The following is a 21,941-nucleotide window of genomic DNA, read 5'->3' on the forward strand; positions in this document are numbered from 1 at the left end:
CCCACCCACACCCTTCTAGCCCCAGCTGACTTGGACGCAGAGAGAAGGACTTGAGGCCAGAAGGCTTTTGTTTTTCAACGATGGAGAAATGGCTGAAATCCCGGCATCTCCCCCAGAAGACAGAGGCAGCTCTGGATTTCCTGTTGCTCCCAACACGGGCCAGATAATTGGAGACAGATTTTTGTGCTTGAGTTGGGAGGTGAAGCTGGAAGTACAGTCATCAGGCCTCCCGTGAGTCCCTGTACGCGTGCGCCACTTTGTTGGGGTTTCTTTGTTGGTGCTTAATGTGTGTGTGTGTGTGTAGACACTTGTGTTGGAGACAGTATGTGTGTATATCTAAGTGTGTCCATATGTGTGTGCGGCACACCTGTGTTCCTGGTACTTCTTTTTTAATGTCCAGGACCCTGCATGGATGTCTGCCTAAGAAAGTGTGTAAGCATGTGTCTGGGTCTCTGAATGGCTTCCTTTTTTTTGTTTTGTTTTCTTTTGTGAGAGTCAGTCCAGCCTGGGGAGACCTCACCAGTCCTTTTTGGATCTTATTACTCAAGACTTAGTGATTAAATGTAAAACAGTAATTAAGATTAAAAAAAAAAAAGGCAGGAAGGCAGATGGCCTTCAGCAAGGGGTATGAGGGATAGAAACAGCCAAGGTACAGTCAGAGGAAAGAGCCAGGGGGAACCTCCTTACAGAGCAGAGGGGCTCTTTTGGGGGTGGGGTCTTTAATGGTGGAAGGCACCACAAGATTCCAGAACTCTTCTGCTTTCTTCACACTTGAAGGTTGGGCAGAGGAAGGAGCTGCTCTTGCCTTGCCCGCCTGCCTGAATGGCTACCCTGGAAGGAGAATTGAGCCTCTTTCTTCTCAGCCCCTCTGTGCACATTCACAAATGTAGGTTCTTTTTTTTGTTTGTTTGTTTTAAAGGTCTTATTTAGGGATCCCTGGGTGGCGCAGCGGTTTGGCGCCTGCCTTTGGCCCAGGGCGCGATCCTGGGGACCCGGGATCGAATCCCACGTCGGGCTCCCGGTGCATGGAGCCTGCTTCTCCCTCTGCCTCTCTCTCTCTCTCTCTCTCTCTCTCTGTGACTATCATAAATAAATAAAAAAAATTAAAAAAAAAAATAAAAAAATAAAGGTCTTATTTAGGGGCAGCCTGGGTGGCTCAGCGGTTTAGCGCCACCTTTGGCCCAGGGCATGATCTTGGAGACCTGGGATCGAGTCCCACATCGGGCTCCCTGCATGAAGCCTGCTTCTCCCTCTGCCTGTGTCTCTGCCTCTCTCTCTCTCTCTCTCTCTCTCTCTGTGTGCCTCATGAATAAATAAATACGATCTGTATTTTTTATTTCTTTATTTTTTTAAAGATTTTATTTATTCATGAGAGATACACAGAGAGAAAGGCAGAGACACAGGCAGAGGGAGAAGCAGGTTCCTCACAGGGAGTCCAATATGGGACTTGATCCTGGGACTCCAGGATCACACCCTGAGCCCAAGGCAGACGCTCAACCGCTGAGCCACCCAGGTGTTTCAAATGTAGGTTCTTTTTACTACAAATGAAATACAGACCAGTTGGGATGCAGCCTAAATCATACTCGTGGCCAGTCATGGTGTACCTGGTGCACACTCTATCCTGGGCTGGGCACTTCACATACATTTTGTATCAACAGTATATATATGTATGTATGTGTATAATCACTTATAATCACTTATGAGGGGCACTGGGGTGGCTCAGTTGGTTAAGCTTTCGACTCTTAAAGCTCAGGTCATGATCTCAGGGTGGTGGGATGGGGCCCTCCTTAGGTGTCTGCTCAGCAAGGAGTATCTTCTCTCCCTCTCCCTCTGCATGCTCTCACTCTATTTCAAATAAATAAATAAATAAATAAATAAATAAATAAATAAATAAATAAATAAAGATTTTGATTTTGAGAGAGAGAGCACAGGAGCAGGGGTGGGGCAGGGAGTAGGGGGAGAGGGAGAGGCAGACTCCCCACTGAACAGGGAGCCCACCGCAGGGCTCTATCCCAGGATCCTGAGATCATAACCTGAGCTTCAAGAGTGAAGCTTACCCAGGGGCCCCATAAGAAAATAAATCTTAAAAAAAAAAAAAAAAAAAGCCCACTTATGAGCTGGGAATTGCCTTTTTGCAGAGGAAATGAGCCTTATGATAGAGCAAGAACTTTCACTCACCATGATTCCCCCAAGAGGTAATTCACTTGTTCGCTCAACAAACATGTACTTCCTAGTGACCTTCATCAGACACTACGGTACATACCAGGGAGCAGAGGCAAACAAGACACAGTTCCTGTCCTCAGGGAGGCCACCCTCTAGGGAGGAAATCAATGAGGCTCCAATGATTGAACTCCTCACTCTCTAGTTGGACCTGACGGCTGTCGATGCCAGAGCCAGGTGTCTGTGACAGGGCTGAGGACTTTTCAGATGCGGTAAGATCTATTCCCAGAATGAGTTGTTCCTTATAAAGACACTGGTTGTAAGGACTAGCTGGGGAGGAGAAGACTTGGTAGCAATGGAGGGCAATGGAGTAGGGCTTGAGTGGGGAGAGATGGGGAGGACGCCGCCTGCCTGCCCTCCCCGTGCATTTGCTGGGTGGACATAGGGTCCCCACAGGGCCCAGCCCTCTGGCAGGAGGAAGGACGGAAATGAGGAAGATGCCCACACCTGTGCTTCTCTGATTTGGGGGACAGGGAGGGGAGAGTCCCCTCCTAGCTCCTGGTGGCTGGATTAATCCCCCCTTGCAGCCGCCTCAGCATGCCGCCAGCGTTCCGGCCTAAATCGCTTCCAGTTTGTTTAGTCAAAACCCTTGGCCCCGACATCAAAGCCCTTTGGAGTTTCTGGGGGTTGTTGTTCTTATATGGTGTTTATTTCAGAGTTGGTTCTCTGTCACCAACTGTGCCTGAGCAGGGAAGGGCAGGAGGGGCTGCTGGGGCCTTTGGGTTTCAGAGACACCAGGTTGCCTGGGGGAGGGTGACAGGACAGTCTCCACACTCTCTCCCCTGTGCCTGCCTCTACCTGGTGCACAGGGGTACCAAAAGAGAGGCTGCTTCTCCCCTGCCCAGGGCCCCACACAGGAGCCTCCGTGCCCCTTACATTGATGCCAGACATTTTCGTCTGGGCTTCCAGGGGTCAAGTCTAGGCCACCTCCCCCCTCCGCCCATTCCGGCCCTCATCTTAGAACCCCTGGTTTCCCGCCAAGCACACAGCTCTCCAGTGTCCACCTCACCACCCTTATCCCTCTGGGCCTGGCCCCAGACCCCAGCTCCTTCTACCCTCCTCCTCCCTGCCTCAGGAGAGCTCTTCTTTTAATCTGATTGGCTGACCATGCATCCAGCTATTTGAACTTACACTGGGTTCCACTTGGCTCTGGGATCTGTACCTTTCTCATTTCTGAGTTCCTGCAGGTTCTAGTAGGTTCCCTCTTTCCTGTGCCTTGTTCCTCTGTGCCCAGGCATAGGGGTGCACCCAGTGAAGAGGGGATGCTTTATCCAGGGTAGGTGGAGGAATGAACTTCTTTTGTAGGGGCTGGTAGCAAGGATGCTGAGCTGGTGGCCCAGGGGGAGGCAGAGCTACTAGGAGTCTTGCTGGGGGGAAAAATCTGCACTGGGTGAAGTAGAAGGCAACTCCAGATCTTAGCCACTCACTGGAGCAGGAACAGAGATAGGCATGAAAGACCAGAAAGAGGGAAAAAAGAGAGAGAGAGAGAATGAGCAGGGGAGAGAGGAGTGAGGATATGTAATGGGCCCAAGTCTTAGGTAAACTTTTGTTAAATACAAAAGTTTCCAACCAAGATCTATAAGGACAGAGTCCTCTCTGGGTTGACTACCTTCTTTCCCAGAATGTTCCTAGGAGTTAGAGGAGTCTCCAGACTCCCCAATTTATACTCTCCCTCCACCACCTCAGCTGCCTCTGTTTTTTCCTATCATTTTCTTGGGCTGCGCCCTTCCTGCCTTCTTAACTTCCCATCAGCTCTCTCAATGCTCCCACACAAAAGGACCTGAGAGCACCAGTGGCCACATTTAGCCTCTCCCAATGGCTAATAATTTACAGTTGCTTGCTAAAAAATGGGAGCCCAGCCAGGAGTGGTAAAAACTGGAAGTGGACTTAGCAATCACCTCTGCCATGGGATGATGGGAGGGGCATCTGAATTTCCTGCACTTTTGCCCACACTTGTGAGCCAAGAGCAAGGTCTTCACAGGGAGCCCCAGTCTAGAAACTTGGCCAAGCACAGTGAGCTCCTTGCTCCATGGACTCTCCCACAGGAAGCCTCATTGAGGGTTCCCCCAAGAGGTAGTAATTCAGAATGCCTGGACACAGGCTCCCCATCCTCAAACCAATGTCTTCAATGCCCTAATGAGCTTGTCTCCTAATTATGGAAGGAGGGGAGGTGCAGTTTTGAACCACTCTCTCCCAGGGTGGCCCCTGGGCTCAATCACACAGCAGGTGCCTCCCTCTCCTCCCTAACCCCTCACTCTATACCCACCCCCACCTCTGCAGACTGCTCCTTAGTTAATAATGTTAATGTGGCTGCAGCTAGTGATTAAAACCATTGGTTTGACTGAGACTTAGCGATCAACATCCCTGGCATAGTTGCTAATCCCTCGGAAATATGTTTTTAATAATCGTAAGGGAGGAGGTCAGGGTGGGTGGTCCTGGGAGCTGGGATCCAGGGCCTCCTATTCCCCCAGCCCTCAGTTCCCATGGTTTCTCTTAGGCAGGCACTCTGGGATGTGTTGGAGCAGGGGAACCACTTGGGAAGACCAGCCAACTCTGCAGCAGATGGAGGTGATGCCTGGTACACAGCTGCCTCCGCTAATAGGAGAGGGACAGGACTGTGCCAAGGGTGTGGCTGCCATGGCGAAATGAAGTGCCCAGGGTCAAGAGGCTTTAGCCACGTGGAAGGATTAATTCTGAGCCCTGTATTGCTCACTCCCATGCCCAATGACCACGGAGGAACCACAGGTTCCAAGGATCCCCTCACCAAAGCAGCCCAGCTGCTTCTTTGGTCTCACCCAGTCAGAAAAGCCTTAAGTCAGAAGGGTTCCTCTTCCATGCCCTCAAGCTTCTCCGGCCTCCTGATCATCCCATTCAATTGTTTCATTTTTGTTGCCTTTAATAATACATTTACGTAATGCCTTTATAATTGTTATATGAACAATATAATAGCAGGCACATAATAAATGTAAACTATATATTAATATATTATGTGCAATAATATAATTATTATGATTAACATTTTATTGACTGCCTACTTTGTCAGGCCCTTTATATATATTACCTCTTATGTTCATAACACCCTGCCAAGCAGGCCTTATTATCCTGTTTTATATATGAGAAATCTGAGACCCAGAGTGGTTAACTTGCTCAAGGTCATATAGCTAATAAGGGGCAGGGCTAGCTAGGTCTCTGGCTAACTTCAAATCCATTTTTTCCCAAGCCTAACACTGTAGGGAACCTGAATAATAAAATAATACACAGACAGTGCTATTAAAACACCGATAAGGTGACTGGGTGGCTCAGTCAGTTAAGTGTCTGACTCTTGGTTTCAGCTCAGGTCATGATCTTGGGGTCCCAAGATGGAGCACTCAGTGAGGAGTCTGCTTGTCCTTCTCCCTCCCCCATTCGCTCCTCCCTGCTTGCTCTCTCTCAAAAAAATAAATAAATAAAAACTTAAAAAAAAAAAACACGAATACTGATAATTCAGCTCCCAGGTTGTGGCACACGTGTACACATATGCACACACACACAAGCAACTAAAAGTTAGATGATGGCACAAAATAGCTTTTGGCAAGCTGACACCAGCCAGTGTGGGTGAGGGCCTAGTGAGTGTAACTGGCAGGAAAAGTCCTAGCTTAGAGGAGGGAGAGGCCACCGAGGGCATCAGAGAACTCTGAAGACTTCATGGAGGGAGGAGAGGGATTTGCTGGACAGGAAGCTGTTGGTGGTGGGAGGAGCGGGAGAAGGTACATGGGGGAAATTCAGTGGCAGTGAATAGACCAGAGTGGTCCGTAACCTCTGTCCTTCCACTCACCATCCCTGTAAGCAGGCCTGCCCTTAATGTTGGCAGTGCTGGGGCCAGAGTACAAACAAAAGCCCACTAACAAAAAATTTCTAAATATTTAAAAGTTAGAAATCAAGTGAACAAATGATGAATAAGATAGATCCTATCCCCTTACCATGGCAAATCCACTTTCCTCCTGACTTCAGAGTTTTGCACTGGAATACCACATTCCCTCTCACCTGCGGTGAGGACACATCCGCAGCCCATGCATGCGAGCCCCTTGCGAGCCCTGCCCGGCCCCATAGACAGCCATCCCTAGGGCACCCCTCAGCCCTGAGCATGTGCACACTTGCGCTGGTCCTGCCCTCCGTAGGATGGATGAGGGACCGAACTCTATGGGCCTTGGAAACAGTCTGGGGTCACTTAGATGGGGAATTTTGGGGATCAGTGAGGCCCTCAATTCAGATGCAAAACATAAGGGACACCAAAAAACTCAGTAATAAACAATATTTTAATGTAATATTTTAAAATCAAAATGAAAACAAAAGATCCAGGTCCCCTGGGTGGTTCAGTGGCTGAGTGTCTGCCTTTGGCTCAGGTCGTGATCCTGGGGTCCCGGGATCGAGTCCCACATCGGGCTTCCCACAGGGAGCCTGCTTCTCCCTCTGCATGTGCCTCTGCCTCTCTCTGTGTGTCTCTCATGAATAAATAAATAAAATCTTAAAAAATAATAATAAACCAAAAGATCCATAATAAAACACCAACATTTTAAATAAAGGCAGGATCAGTATTACTGTTGTTGTTGTTGTTGGGGTTTTTGGTGTTTCTCCTCTTCTCTTCTCTTCTCTTCTCTTCTCTTCTCTTCTCTTCTCTTCTCTTCTCTCTCTTGTCTTCTCTTTTCTCTTGTCTTCCTTTCTTTCTCTTTCTTTCCTTAGACTTCAGTGTGATTCCACACAGCACTAGGACGGAACCCACAGCATCATCTAGGAGGGAGTGTGGAGGGGACTGTGGCTCCTAGCTCAGGGAACCCTCTTGCCTAGAGCCTAAGGATGATACATACTGTGTGTTCCTGAAGACATCCAGCACCTAGCAGGGGATCTGACACTTAGTAGGCCCTCCATAGATACTTCTTGAACAAGCAAATGAATACCACTAACTTTTCTAGAATCATCACAGTCCTATTCATTACCAGGTTACCAAGTGAAATGGGTTATAGCCACTCTCAATACAGTATTCCCTGTTACGAGTATGTTGGCTGGGTCAGAGCCATGAGTTGGGGAACAGAGGCAGGGAAATTGTCAAGACTTCAAGAAGGCTGACCTAGGATCCTGGAACAGTTTGAGGCAGCAGGAGGCAAGGCCCTGTGGTCTGAGAGATGAGCCCCAGGAGATCCAGGAGAGATGGTGGCCAGGGGTCTCTGAGGCTCAACTGGAAAAGAGTTCTGACAATGACAGGGGTAGGGAGTTGGAATTGAGACTTCCAGTGGGTGAAAGAAAGTGAGGGAAGAGCTGGCTCCCTGAGGACCAAGGAGCTGGCCAGGGAATGAGCAGGAGTGGGATGCAGGGAAGGGAACTATGGGGTCTGGCAGGAAGAGCACAGGGTCTAGGAGTGGCGAGTGTGTGTGCTTCTACACAGTGAATAGGAGCCTGGAGAAGGGGAGGAAGGGGAGTCCAAGCCTCAGAGTGCGGATCCCAGAAGCCAAGAACAGGTCAGTTCCTCAAGAAAGGTTCTAGGTGGCACCCCCCCTGCCTCCGCCGCCCCCCCCCCCCACTCAGGTTACACACCAGTGTTTCCTATTTCAGGCCCTAAGCCCTTTCCAATTGCTCAGCCTCTACCTCAGCCTCCACCACCTCCTCCCCTCCCTTTGGCCTCCTCCCCCACCCGTCATTCCCCAGAGAGAGACAAACACACTTGATATATGAAGTGTTTCCACCTCTACTCTTGGGAATCCCACAAAGGCTTCAGTGTGTGGCGCCTGGCCCCTCCTCACTTTCCACTCGCAGCTCCTCCCCTCCCTTCTGTCTGGGAGTCTGGGAATGCCTCCTTTTCCCTGGGAGGGAGTGGGCTGGGGAGGCGGCAGAGAGAAGGAGGACAAGCGGTGGGTGTAGAGGACTCCTGTCCTCTCCAACCGTACCCTTCTTATAGCAGGTGGGTGTGGGTGTGGGTGAGTGTTGGGGCGCTGGATGATGATCCTTGGTTTCTTTGGCTTCCCACCGAGGCCAAGCTCCAGACCTCAAAGTGGTGGTGGTGGTAAGACGTGGGGGGCTCGGTGTCTATATTTGCCTCTTCTCTTGCCCACCTCACTCACTTGCTGTCAAAGCCCCCACCCACTGGTCTCGGGGGTGTTGTGCACCCTCCTCTCCTCCAAACTGGAGCCCAGGGGAGAAAGGAAACTGATACTCCAACGTGCTCCATATGCCAGGCATTGTGCTAGGGCCATCTTACAAAAAATCATCTCAGTTCCTTCCTGGGCAGCTTCTGAGGCAGGTATTTTTACAGCTGAAGACATAGTGATTTGAGTGATGGTGGAGGCAGCTTGGCACAGTGTTCAAGACCATGGGCTTGGGCCGCAGACAGACATGGGACCAGATCCAACTCTTGGCCTCATGAACGGGGCATGTTTGCCCCCAAAGTTTCAGTTTCCCCATCCCTCAAGGAAGCACGCAAGACCCCTCACAAACTTGTTAGAAGTCTTAAATAATAGGGACACTTAGGTGGCTCAGCGGTTCAGCATCTGCCTTTGGCTCGGCAGGGGATCCTGGGATCCAGGATCAAGTCCCACATCAGGCTCCTTGTGTGGATCCTGCTTTTCTCTCTCTCTCTCTCTCTTTCTCTCTCTCTCTCTCTCTCTTTCTCTTTCAAAAAAAAAAAAAGAATTCTTAAATAATAGGGGCACCTGGCTCGCTCAGTCCGTAGAGCATGCAACTCTTGAACTCAGGATCCTGTGTTTGAGCCCACGTCAGGGATGAAGTTTACTTAAGAAAAAAGGAGTCAAAAAGAAAAAAAGAAGTCTTAAATAAGATATTGTGCAGGAGCTACCGGGCATGTAGTGTGTAGTATAGATGTTGAAATGATTATTATTGCACGATCCCATAACTGGTAGGCGGCAGAGCAGCCTCTGAGCTTTCTACTCCCCAACAAAGCTCCTCTGGGAGGGGGCAGGCAAGGACCCCTGGGCCCAGTGGAGTGGGCTTGGATCCCGTACAATGAGGTTAGGCAGGGGATGCATGTGTGCAGGGGAGGACTCCTTTCCAAGTCCCAGGAGCACTTTTTAGAAGTACAGATGGCACGATGGACACCAAAAGCCCCTGCACTCAGAGAGTCTTGAGGACACAGACGTCCCCCATCCCATCCACAGGCAGTGGGGGAAGACCCACTACAACGCAGTGGGTGGTCTCTCTGGAGCTCCTCCTCTGACTCAGGGAGAAGGGAGAAGCCGCAGCTGGCCTAGGACCAGAGCAGCCACTCACAGGGCCAGTTGCACCACATGTGTCCATCACTCTAACCCTTCCCGACACCCACGGTACAGCAAAGAATGGAAACAGGCACACTTGGGGGTTTGGAATAATGTTTTCCATGTGAACGAGTGAGGTTGTGTGCGGAGCACAGGTACCCGGCACCCACGTGGAGGATGAGCTCTGGGTGTGCATGCGTTACATCTTGTCTACAGGTGACAGGGTACCTGTTTGTGTCCACATTTGTGCTCGCGCAACTCCTAGAACCACCCTGGGGTCCCCGGGTGCATGTGTGTGCCATGTGCAGGTTCTGTGCGTGTGTCCACGTGTGTGACTGCATGTCAGACAAATTCCCTGGAGCTGGGGCTCTGCGGGAAGGGTCAGACGGCAGTCTGAGACACTTTTCATGTGTCAGGAAAATCAGGCTCCCCTTTCAGGAAGCCTTCCCAAGGAAAACAAACTAGCCCAGCTCCTGAGGCCCATGGGGAGGGAGCTGGGGATGGGGAAAGAGAAAAGGTGGCTGAGCGTGGTGGAGGAGGTCACAAAACTAGGCGGTCAAATGACACCCCTTTGGTTCCACCCTAAGACTCCATTCTGATTTCTGGAAATCATCTTCCTCTCACTTTGTCTTAGGAGAGCTTTGTCCTCTTTCTCCTCTTCACATCCTTTTTTCTCCTCTGGCTCTCCTGTCCCCCTGCTTTCTTCTCTCCCTTCTTTTGCATCTGTTCTCCAATTTTCTCTCATCCTCCCAACTCCTATGACTCTGGCTCTCTGCCCATCACCCCTGCTTCTTGTTCATCTTTGCAGCAGGAACCCAAACCATGGTCTACCTATGAGAACAAGGGGTCAGAAAATCCCCATAAGGAGCAGTACAGGTGTGCAGGTCATTTGGGTTTGTTGTTGTTTTGTTTTTTATGGGTTGTTTTAACTTTTGTCTTTCTGTTCCAGATTGACTGCAAAGCCCCCTGACGATTGCCTTCAGCTATGGAGGGGATCTTTTATTTGTCAATTGACTAACTGCACCATTAACCATATATGCTTATCACCCAGTTTGTGCCAGGCACTGGGGTTGGCTTCAGAGCTACAAAGGTGGGCAATAAGCAGGAGGAAAAAATTGACTCTGCCTCGCAGAAATTTCAGACTGATACGGGAGTCAGAAATTTATCAAAGACACACATAATGTAAAATTAAACAATGTTGAGGGCTGTAGACAGAGGAATATATCTACATTTATGTGTGGTGACAGCCTCTATTGAGGGAATTGACATGATTAGGGAGACAGGAAAGCTTCGCTAAGGAAGTGATTAGCCTAGATTTGGGGAAAAAGTAAGAGTTAATCAGGCCAAGGAGTGGAAAGGGGTTGTGAAGTGACACAGATAATTGGATTGTTGTAGGCAGAGGGAACTGCATGTTCAAAGGCCCTGAGTCCAGAGGGAGTTAGATCCATTTGTGAAACTGAACTGAGACCTGTGTGGTGAGGAGAGGGAGCTTGGATGAACCTGGGGCAACAGCCTGTACAGGTCATGCATGCTCTCGTAGGCTATGTTAAAGATCATTCATGTCGACAAGATTCATCTTGACAAAATGCCAACTTTATAATTGTGATAGATTTTCTAATTTGTTAAGAAAGTATAAATGCATGAAGACAATTTTCTATTTTTTCACCGCAATAGCATCCGTACATATTTGAAGACCATTAGCACACAGACCTGGGAGTCAGGTGGGAAACTTCTAATCTACAGGTGATGCTTGGCCCACACAGGAATCCTCGGGGACCACCAGGTTGGAAGTCACTGTGCTAGGGAAGAGAGGGGAGGAATGGATAGAGAATCACCCCAGTTGCCAGGCCTAGGTCTGACGGAAGAAGCCAGGCTGCCATACCCTCTGCTCCTGGAGAGTCTAACCCTGGCTTCTGCCACCCTGGCCATGTGCTTAGCCCCTAGCAGCTGGGGTGGCTTGTGCTTGGCAGGTGGGGGCAAGCAGGGTGGCAGGGGCTGGGAGAAGGATGGGACAGCTGAGCAAGGAGAGAAAGAAGTAGTAGAATACTACTTCAAGCATGGCCTCTGGACCAGGAGCATCAGCATTACCTGAGGAGTGGGGATTCCAGCTCCTGAGAGTAGGGGCTGCCTCCCCTATTAGACTAGGGCTCCCTAAAGGCAGGAACTGAGTCTCTGAAACTTGGAGGCCTCCTACTCAGCTCTATAATTCTATTCCACAGAGACACAGCCTTGGTTTAGTCCCTTAGACATGTAGCCTGGAAACCTAAAAGCTCTTCAGGAGAATCAGGAACTTCAGATTCTCAGCCCCCACCCTAGACTCGCTGAATCAAAATCTCTGAAGTGAGGCAGACTTTAGGGCATTATGTTTTAACAAGTGACTCTCAGGCTCTGCTGAAGTTTAAGAACCAGAGGTACAGAAGGTAAGAAGTTGGTGGGGAGCACTCTAGGCTGAATCAAAGAAAACAGGAATTGAGGGACGCCTGGGTGGCTCAGTGGTTGAGCGTCTGCCTTTGGCTCAGGGCGTGATCCCCCAGTCGAGGGATCGGATCGAGTCCCACAGTGGGCTCCCTGCGGGGAGCCCGCTTCTCCCTCTGCCTGTGTCTCTGCCTCTCTCTCTCTCTCTCTCTCTGTCTCTCATGAAAAAATAAAATCTTAAAAACAAAAAAACAGGAGTTGGGCCTTCCATTCCGCCATCGGCCGCCATCTAGGGCTGGGTGCTCCATGTGACCCCAGCACTTTTCCTGTAAGTCTTTCTGATGGAAAGGTGCCAAGATGGAAATAACATGGCTCCCCCAGGTCCAGCCCCTGCTCTAAGCTCTCCCCCTTCACCGTCTGACCTCTTGTTCTGGGGGTGGAGAGCACCCCCCATCCTAGCCCACATGTGTGGGGTGAGGGTGGGGGAATGTCTCAGGAGGGGTGTCAGGCCAGGCCTCCTGGCAGACCCAGCTGTCCTTTCCCATCCACATTGCCCCCCACCTCCCAGCTCCCTCCCGAGGAGCACACCCAGCAGCTGCAGGAACCACCCAGCCTGGCCCAACTCTAGCCCCAGTGTCCCCCAGCTCAGGGGAAGTGGAGTTCAACCTTTCTTCCCCATGACCCCTCCCAGACCTCCACAAAGGGTCCCAGATCCACTGCAGGCCTACTGAGGACATCCCAGGAACATTTCTCTCCTTCCCCACAGACCCACAGATCTCCCCGACCTGAGGGTATTGGGAAAAGCAGCCACAAGCCATGTCCTCACCCCGGTGCCCCAGCTGTCAGCTCCTCAGGTCACAGTGCACCCTCACTGAACGCCATCCCACACCGTGGGTGGGATCTCATCTTCGCACAGGCCAAGCAGCTGGCTGCACCACCTGCCTCAGGAGAGACCAAATGGAAGGCCGAGAGGAAGGGCAGGGGTGGGGGAGGCTCTGAGGGAGAGGAAGCAGGGGTGAGAGGCCCAGGGCCAGGAAGTCTAGGATGTTAGAGCTGGAAGGGATGTGAGGGATCAGCTAGTGCAGTCTGGACATTTCACAACCCTCCCCCAGGCGGGAGAGATAGTTGTGGCCTCGTACACAGAGGAGGGTTCTCCCCCACTCACTGTAGTGGACCTTATTGTTCACTACTTTCTTCTAGGAGCTTCCTCTACCTAACTCCAGATTTCTTCTCCCTTATTCACTTTTTTTTTTTCATTCTCCTTCTCCTGACTGCCTATAACTGGTACTTAGTTCATTAGCTTGTCTCATACTCACCCCAAGTCTATAATAACTTTCTATATCTTAGGAGTGTGTGGGGATGCCTGGGTGGCTCAGCGGTAGACTGCCTGCCTTTGGCCCAGGGTGTGATCCTGGAGTCCCAGGATCGAGTCCCACATCCGGCTCCCTGCGGGGATCCTGTTTCTCCCTCTGCCTGCGTCTCTGCCCCTCTCTCTCTGTGTCTCTCATGAATAAATAAATAAATAAAATCTTTTAAAAAAAGAAAAGAAGTGTGAGTGTGTGCGTGTGTATGCATGTGTGCCTCCACCATTGGACTGGAGGTTTCCTAAGCACAAAGGCTAGGTCTCTACCTTCAGACTAGGTGTCCCTAGAGAACAAATGACATTTCCCTTCCACTAGAATATGAGCTCCCTGGGAGTAGGAGCTATCTGCCTTATTAGACCAATGTTCCTACTCAGCTTTACAATTCCATTCCACAAAGAGAGCTCTGGTTTAGTCCCTTAGAGATGTGGCCAGGAACCTAAAAGCAATGAGCCCCGTGGACAGGAGGAGTCACTTCAGAGACTGTGCCTGAAATGTCTGGTGCCATTTGGAGCCATTGGGGCCAACACTTTGGGGCACGACCTGGGAATTCTCAGACAACTGTTCTCATTCTTTGCCCACCCCAAGATTCCAATTTTTTTTTTAAGATTTTCTATTTATTTAATCATGAGAGACAGAGAGAGAGAGGCAGAGACACAGACAGAGGGAGAAGCAGGCTCCATGCAGGGAGCCCGACATGCGACTCGATCCCGGGTCTCCAGGATCAGGCCCTGGGCTGAAGGCAGCACTAAACCGCTGAGCCACCTAGACTGCCCAAGATTCCAAATTTTTGTAAGAGTAATTAGCTGCCTTGGTGTTCTAGAGTTCCTGTCCCTGCAGCCCTCCTGGGAAATTCTCTGAAGTTTTGAAGGGAGCTCACCCTACCTGAGCTGGAGCCCCTGTGAACCCAGGGACTGTTGTGAGGAATAGGGGTAAGAGAAGAAGCCTCCCTTCCTCCTGTTGGCCAGGCCTCTGGGGATGGCTGAGGCAGATGACCCCTCACCAAAGCTCCCGAGGCCCCAGCCCCTCTCTGACTTTCTCTCTCTTACTTGTTCTGGTCCTTGATCACCAACTCCTAGGATGAACTTCAGCAAAGGCACCAAGCTAATCCTTTCTTTAAAAGAAAAAAAAAAAAAAAGCTAACCCTCTCTCTACAGAATTGATCATAGAGCCTTCCTCTCTGCCCCTCAAAGAATCCTGGGATTTCTGTCACAACTCCCAACCAACAAAAGTCTTAGAAAAGTTCATTCTGGAAGCTTTTGGTATCGTCCCCCTGAGCCTCCAACAGCCCCAGCCCCCAGCTGGAGATGTGGCAAGATCTGAGCCAGTCCAGTAAGTACAATGAAACCTCAGTTCTTGGGACGCCTGGGTTGCGCAGTGGTTGAGCCTCTGCCTTCATGGCTCAGGGCATGATCCCAGAGTCCCGGGATCGAGTCCCACGTCAGGCTCCCTGCATGGAGCCTGCTTCTCCCTCTGCCTATGTCTCTGCCTCTCTCTCTGTCTCTCATGAATAAATAAATAAAATCTTAAAAAAAAAAAAAAAGAAAGAAACTTCAGCTCTGTCCCAGAGGATCCCATCCACAGCCTCTTTCCACGCTGTGCTGAGCCATGTGGTATACAGGGCAGCTTCATAGAGGTCATCCGAAGAACACACATGTAGGGGCGCCTGAGTGGCTCAGTCGGTTAAGTGTCTGCCTTTGGCTCAGGTCATGTTCCCAAGGTCCTTGGGACTGAGCCCCCCATTGGGCTCTCTGTGCAGTGGGGAGCCGCTTCTCCCTCTCCCACTGCAGCTCACCCAGCTTGTGCTCTCTCTCTGTAAATAAATAAATAAAATCTTTAAAAAAAATATACACATGTGACAGGCTGGCTGGCAGTGCTTCCAGTCTTTATGACACATGGTTAAAGCACATTACACTCTATTTGTGTATGTGACTAACCCCCCACACCCCATACTACTAAGGATGAACTTCTAATGGTCAGTGTCCTCACTTTTGCAGCCCTGGTAACCAGCAGAATTTATGAAATACAGGTAGCCATCAAGTTTGTGGGCTGGCTGGCTGGATACACAGACACAGGAACACAATCTGTACAACCACCTTATAAGATACACAGGACAGACCCTACCCCAATAAAGAAGGAAGGCTCAAAGAGGCTAAGAAATGTATCTGGGGCCCTATAGCTAATCAGTAGGACTGAGACACCAGGCCAGGCCTGTTTTCTGGTTTCAGTGCCCATCTTATCGCAGTGCTAGCTTGGAACTAAACCCCAGGCCAGACTCCCTACACCTGGAGCAGATCACACACTGTACCACTCCAGGAGGCACCGAGCATCTCCTGGAGTTGCTGCAGGATGTGACCCACATGGCCGCCTCCCCACCACTGCTCAGCCCTCTTTGTGCACACATTCAAACACTGGAGGCAATGGGAATTCATCCCTCCTTCTCTTCTTCTCCCACTAGTTAGGGTGCCAACTAGTAAGGAGTTTCTGTGAGTGGGGGGAGCAGGTGAGGATCCCTGAGGAGTACACAGCACCCCCTCCCAGCACTTCCCTGTGCCTCCTGTCTCCCCAGGTAGGAGCACTTCTGTCAAACCTCACCAAGTCCCAACAGGCCCCGTACCTGTGCCCACACCCACCCCTCCACACTCACCTCCCCACACACCACCCCACACATATGTGCACCATGCGAGGGAGGCGCAGGGCCCCAGATCTCCCAGCTCCTGACGGAGACTCAACCAAGCAGGGGGCTGAGGGCTGGGGGCCCGCCTTCTGTAGCAGAGCCCCGTCCCCCTCCACTCGTCCCCCTCCACTCGTGTGCAGGGCCCTGGCCCCTCCCGGGGAACAAGGCTGGGATTAATAAGCGGCGCGGCTCCCTCCCCTAATGGGCTCCAGCTGCACAAACATTCCCAGAATTCAGAGCCTGCTCTGTCTGGGGCAGCCCAGGCCTCAGCTCCAGCATTCCTGGACCCCTCCCCCCCAAGCCTGGGACAGCTGCTCCGGAACTCTGGCAACTGGCAGGGGATCGAATCCCAATCTGGCTTTTCCAGGGGTGGGGGGTATTGGCATGACTGGGGCCGGGGGTGGGGTGGGGAGCAGGAAAGGAGGGAAGAGGGGAACAAACTCTGAAGGGATATCTCAGTTCCTGCCCTACCTGCCCCTCCCTCTCCCTCTCCCCCTCCCTGGGCGCTGCTTACCCTCTTAGCAGTAGGTCCCAGGGGCCCAGCTCAGTCTCGCCTAATTTGTCTCCTGGGGCAGTACCTTGGGCGGATGATGCCCAGGAAGAGGGGACAGGACAGAGCTGGGAGGAAAGATAAACATCTCCCCTTAGGTTTTAAGAGATCCAGCTGTGTCTCAGATGGAATCTATGGCCTGGCAGGAGCTTCATTCTAACAGATTCTTATCAAGGAGGGGAGGAGGGGAGCAAAGGGAGCCAGAAGAAGAAGGAAAGTGGGGTCCTCGCCCTCCTGCTATCCTCTCAGGGTGGGACAATCAGGGACCCAAAGGCAGGAGTTCTAAGTGGATAAAGAGGTGCCATGTTAGTAAAGCTCCAAAACTGCCTGTCTTCTTTCCCATCTCTGGATCAGGGGCCAGAACAGGTCATTCCACTGTCTTTACCCAGGACCCACCAGTTAGCCTAGTCTGTGGGACCCCAAGGGTCTAGGCCAGGTGAGGGGTCCTGGGACTGGAGTTTGTGCCAGGGGCCCGTGGAGAGCATAGGTCACCCTAATGGAGGTGTGCGACGGTCTGTGTGTGTATGCTTGCCTGTGCCCAAGCCTGAGCAGCTGTGTTAAGTTGCACTGCCTGACAGTGTAGAAGTGGATGAGCGTGTGCGCACACTCATCAGCCTCCTGGTATTCAGAGATGCCATAGGTCCTACATTCATTAGGTAAGGTGGCCTGCTGGTCACTCCCTACCCAGCTGGATGTGCCCCTGCATGGGGTGTGTGCTGACCTGGGCCTTGGTCTCCTTGTCTTGAATATGGGCAGTTTAGACCAGAATGTCTCCTGAGTTCCTTCTTAGACTCCACTATCACTGGAACTAACTTTGGGGGCACAGGGAAGATGTTCCTTCTCCTCAGAGCTGTGGAGAAATGGGCTCTGGGCAGTCAACAGGGACTGTGTGGAAGGTACCCAAGTCTCCCTGGAGAGGCAATCCAGAGGAGGGGGTTGGTCCTTATCCTGGGGAACCCCATTCTCTGGAGGCAAGTAATGGCAGAGTCTCCCAACCTGCTATTCTCAGTGGCAGTCCTAGGTCAGGGGGAGAAGAGGGACATTGAGACAGGGAGCATGGGGACAGTCACCCTCTTGCCCTCATGCACGTGTTACCCCTGCCCTCCTCTGGCCCTGCTGGGGAACATAGGCCTCTCCAGATCTTTCTCTCCACACCTACCTTACATCACCTGCTTCTTCCTGGGCCACCATTTCTCCACAAGCCTCATTAGTCATTCGTCGGCATTTAGTGCACAACTACATTACAGTTAGCCCTGCATTAGAAGATGAGGAATACAAAGAAACAGCATTTCCTCCAGGGATATGACTTAGGAAAAAAAAAATTCCCCCCCCTAGAACCAAAGGTAGAATTGGAACCAACCCTAGCCCGAGCCAAGGAGACAGTAATCCGCATGTAGTAATCTGCCTGTATTTTATTTATTTATTTATTCATGAGAGACAGAGAGAGAGAGAGGCAGAGACACAGGCAGAGGGAGAAGCAGGCTCCACGCAGGGAGCCCGATATAGGACTGGATCCGAGGATCTTGGGATCAGGCCCTAAGCGGAAGGCAGATGCTCAACCGCTGAGCCACCCAGGTGCCCCGATACTGGGGATTTTAAAAATGAAAAGAAGGAAAGCAGCAGGCCCTGGATGTGGAACTGTAAGGCACAGATGGGCGAGAAACTGAACTTCTATCCTCTCTCCTTCATCCCTCCCTAATTCTTTCAGTTATCTACTGGGTAACAATCCACCTGAAACTGAGTGGCTTAAAACAACAGCAATCTTTTATTTCCTCAGGACACTGCAATTTGGGCAAAGTTTGGTGTGGACAGCTTGCCTCCGCTCCATGTGCTGTTGGCTGGGACAGCACAGCTAGGCCTGGAGCATCCAAGATGGCTTTCCTGACGTGTCTGCTGCCTCTGCCAGCGTGGCTGGAAGAGATGGGGCTCTCTCTCTCTCCTTCATAGTCTCATCCTCCGGAGTGCCTCTCCTCCTCTCTCTCCCACAGAATGGTTGCTCTTCACGTGGTGGCTGGTTTCCAAAAGGCAAAAGTGGAAGCTGTACCAGGCCTCCTAAGGCTTACACCTGAGCTGTCAGGACAACAGGTTTGCTGCATCCCATTGATCAAAGCAAGCCAAAGGCCACCTAGATTCAAGGAGTGTGGAAAGTAGCTGAAAGGCTCTGAAGGAGAAGGCATTGCTGGTGGTGATCTCTGCAGACCTTCCAGCTCATTCCCCTCACCATGCTCCCTTTTTTCCCTTGGCTCACCAAAAGGCACTCCTCCCTGGGGTGTTGTCCTTAACCCCATCTTCTAATCAGTGCCCCAGTTCTGTTGTTTCTGCTCTCTCAGTGTCTCTCAAGTCATTCCCACAGTCATTACAATTCTCTCTTACTGGAATGTTCTATAGTTTCCTGAAAGATCTCCTTTTTCCACTCTTGCTCCATTATCTCCTTGCTTTCCACCTTGCAGACAGAGAGATCACCTGTAGGGGGCTGGTGAAGTAGGGGAACCAAAGAACCAGGGAGACCTGTGCTTTATGATGTGCCCTTTTGTACCATATGTATACCTTTCCAAAAACTAAAATTATTTTCAAAGTTGACTCAGGTGCCTGGGTGGCTCAGTTGGGAGAGAATGTGACTCTTGATCTCAGGGGTATCAATCCCCATGTGGGGTAGAGAGATTACTTAAATAAAATTTTTTTTTTTAAATAAAATTTTTAAAAAATTATTAATTAGTTTTAAAAAAAGAGAGAACTGGAAGCCTTTAAAACATCGACTCAAAGTCAAATTTATTAATAGAGAAAAGCAACCAAATCCTCATTGTGTCATTCTGAAAACCCCTTAGTAATGGCCCTTGGCTTCTTCAAGTTTAGACTCCTTAATGGAGCTCACAAAGCCCTTCATCATCTACCACATCTAGCCCCCACAGCCTCACCCCTTCCTACTTTGCACTCTCTGCTCCAGCTGCGTGGAACTTCTCTGACCTTCCTGCAGTTCCTAGAAAGCACCATTTTCTCTTTTGCCTTGCAGTTTTTGCACAGATGACTGCTCACAACACTATTCATCGTTCAGTTCTCAGCTTAGAGGTTGTTTCCTCCAGGAAGTCTTCCATGCTCCATAAAGTTGGGGTTTGACGCCTCTTCTATGAATTCCAATAGCACCCCAGATTTGACTAGCACCATGCTCATCACACTGCATTGTAATTACCTGGCATTTTACCTCTCCGTCCCACTAGTGCACACCCTCCAAACAGGACAGGAACCAAGTCTGCATTGTTCACTGCTGTTTGCCTAGCACCGTTTTTGTTTTTTTTTTTAAGATTTTATTTATTTATTCATGAAAGACACACAGAGAGAGAGGCAGAGACATAGGCAGAGGGAGACGCAGGCTCCCAGCCCGATGTGGGACTGAATCCTGATTCCGGGACTCCAGGATCACACCCTGGGCCAAAGGCAGGTGCTCAGCTGCTGAGCTACCCAGGCATCCCTGCCTAGCTAGCACCTTTGAAGGGCATTTTCTACATACTGGTAGAGGAAAGGGAGGGGAGAAAGGAGGAAGAAAGAGGAGGAGGGGGGAAGGAAGGAAAGTAAGCTGGTATAAGAGCTGGAACAGCCCAGGATAAGGGCAGGATTCAACCGTGTGGATGGACCTCATAGACAATAGATATAAAAGAGGGAATATTATATTATTCCATTTCTAGAAATTCCAGAACGGATATAATTGATTGTGATAGAAGTCAGAATAGTGGTTGCCTCTAGAGCAGAAGCCACTGGAAGATAGCAGGAAGAAAGTGTCCCATATCTTTTTTTTTTTAAGATTTTATTTATTTATTCATAGAGACCCAGAGAGAGAGAGAGGCAGAGACACAGGCAGAGGGAGAAGCAGGCTCCATGCAGGGAGCCTGACGTGGACTCGATCCCTGGTCTCCAGGATCAAACCCCGGGCTGCAGGCGGCGCCAAACCGCTGCGCCACCGGGGCTGCCCTGTCCCATATCTTTTTAAAAAAATATTTTATTGGGGATCCCTGGGTGGCTCAGTGGTTTTGCACCTGCCTTCGGCCCAGGGCGTGATCCTGGAGTCCTGGGATCAAGTCTCTCATCAGGCTCCCTGCATGGGACCTGCTTCTCCCTCTGCCCGTGTCTCTGCCTTTCTCTCTCTCTCTGTGTATCTCTCATGAATAAATAAATAAATAAAATATTTTATTTTATCCTCTCAGGGTGGGACAATAAAATATTTTATTTATTTATTTATTTATTTATTTGAGAGAGAGAGAGAGCGCGCACGTGGGGTAAGGGGCAGAGGGAGAGAGAGAATCTCAAGCAGACTCCAAGCTGAGCATGGAACCCAACAAGGGACTCGATCTCACAACCCTCAGATCATGACCTAAGCCAAAACCAAGAGTCTGTTGCTTAACTGACTGAGCCACCCAGGTGCCCCGAAAGTGTTCTATATCTTGACTTAAGTAGTGTTTACATGAGTGTTGATACATGAAAAAATTCATTAATCTGTACGTAAATTTAAAATTACTTTATGCATTTCACTTTGTGTTATATCTCATTAAGACAGTAGAAAGGGAAGGAAGGAAGGAAAGAAGGAAGAGAGAGAGGGAGAAAGGAAAGAAAAAAGGGAGGAAGGAATTATGTGAGCCTGATATCCACATAAATTGCCTAATTGGTAACAATGATAAAGCAGTTATAATCTAGGACTAAGGTATAGAACTGGGATCTGGGCAGAAAAAGGTGTGTGTGTGTGTGTGTGTGTGTGTGTGTATACATATGTGCATGTGAGTAAAGAAGATAGTTTCTATTAAATGGAGGAAGGTAATGCAAAAAATTTTCCCATCCATTCTTCACACATCTATCTGTGCCCTCCCTCCCCCAAGCCTCCAGTGGTTTTTCGTTACTACAGCATAAAGTCTGGTCTCCTTGACCTGGCATTAAAACATTCCACTATCTGCTCCTTGCCCACCTCCCCTTCTAGACTTATCTCTCTTGCCTCATATCCGCTCTCCCCAAATCCATCATACTGTGCTGCTTCTGTGTATCTCTTACTGGTAGAGGTTCACCAAGTCATTGAAAGGTCAGCTATCATTGCTCTTTGCTTATGAGACTCCTACTCACCACCATGGTCTTCACTGCTCCACCATCTTTCCTTTCATGGCACTTTGCTCTAGCCAAATAGCATGTAACTTGACCTCTTGTAGATCATAGCTATTTATATATGTTTCTCTTCCTGTCTAGAATGTCTCACATGGATGTAGGCAGGCCTCAATCCCTCAGATTGATTGATGGATAAACCCTCCAGCAGTCAGGGACAATATCAGGGCTCAAACCTCTAGCTCGAGCTCTCAACCCCAGTCTGAACACAAGAACCATATCTCCAATTGCTTACTGGCTATCTTCTCCTTGAAGTTAATGTGTTCAAAACTGAATTTTACCTCCTTGTGGCAGAGACAATCGTGATCACCAAGTACTCCATGTGCTTCCCTATACTTTCCAAC

This window comes from Canis lupus, chromosome 9 (assembly GCF_003254725.2).
Source record: "Canis lupus dingo isolate Sandy chromosome 9, ASM325472v2, whole genome shotgun sequence".
Classification (NCBI taxonomy): Eukaryota; Metazoa; Chordata; class Mammalia; order Carnivora; family Canidae; genus Canis; species Canis lupus.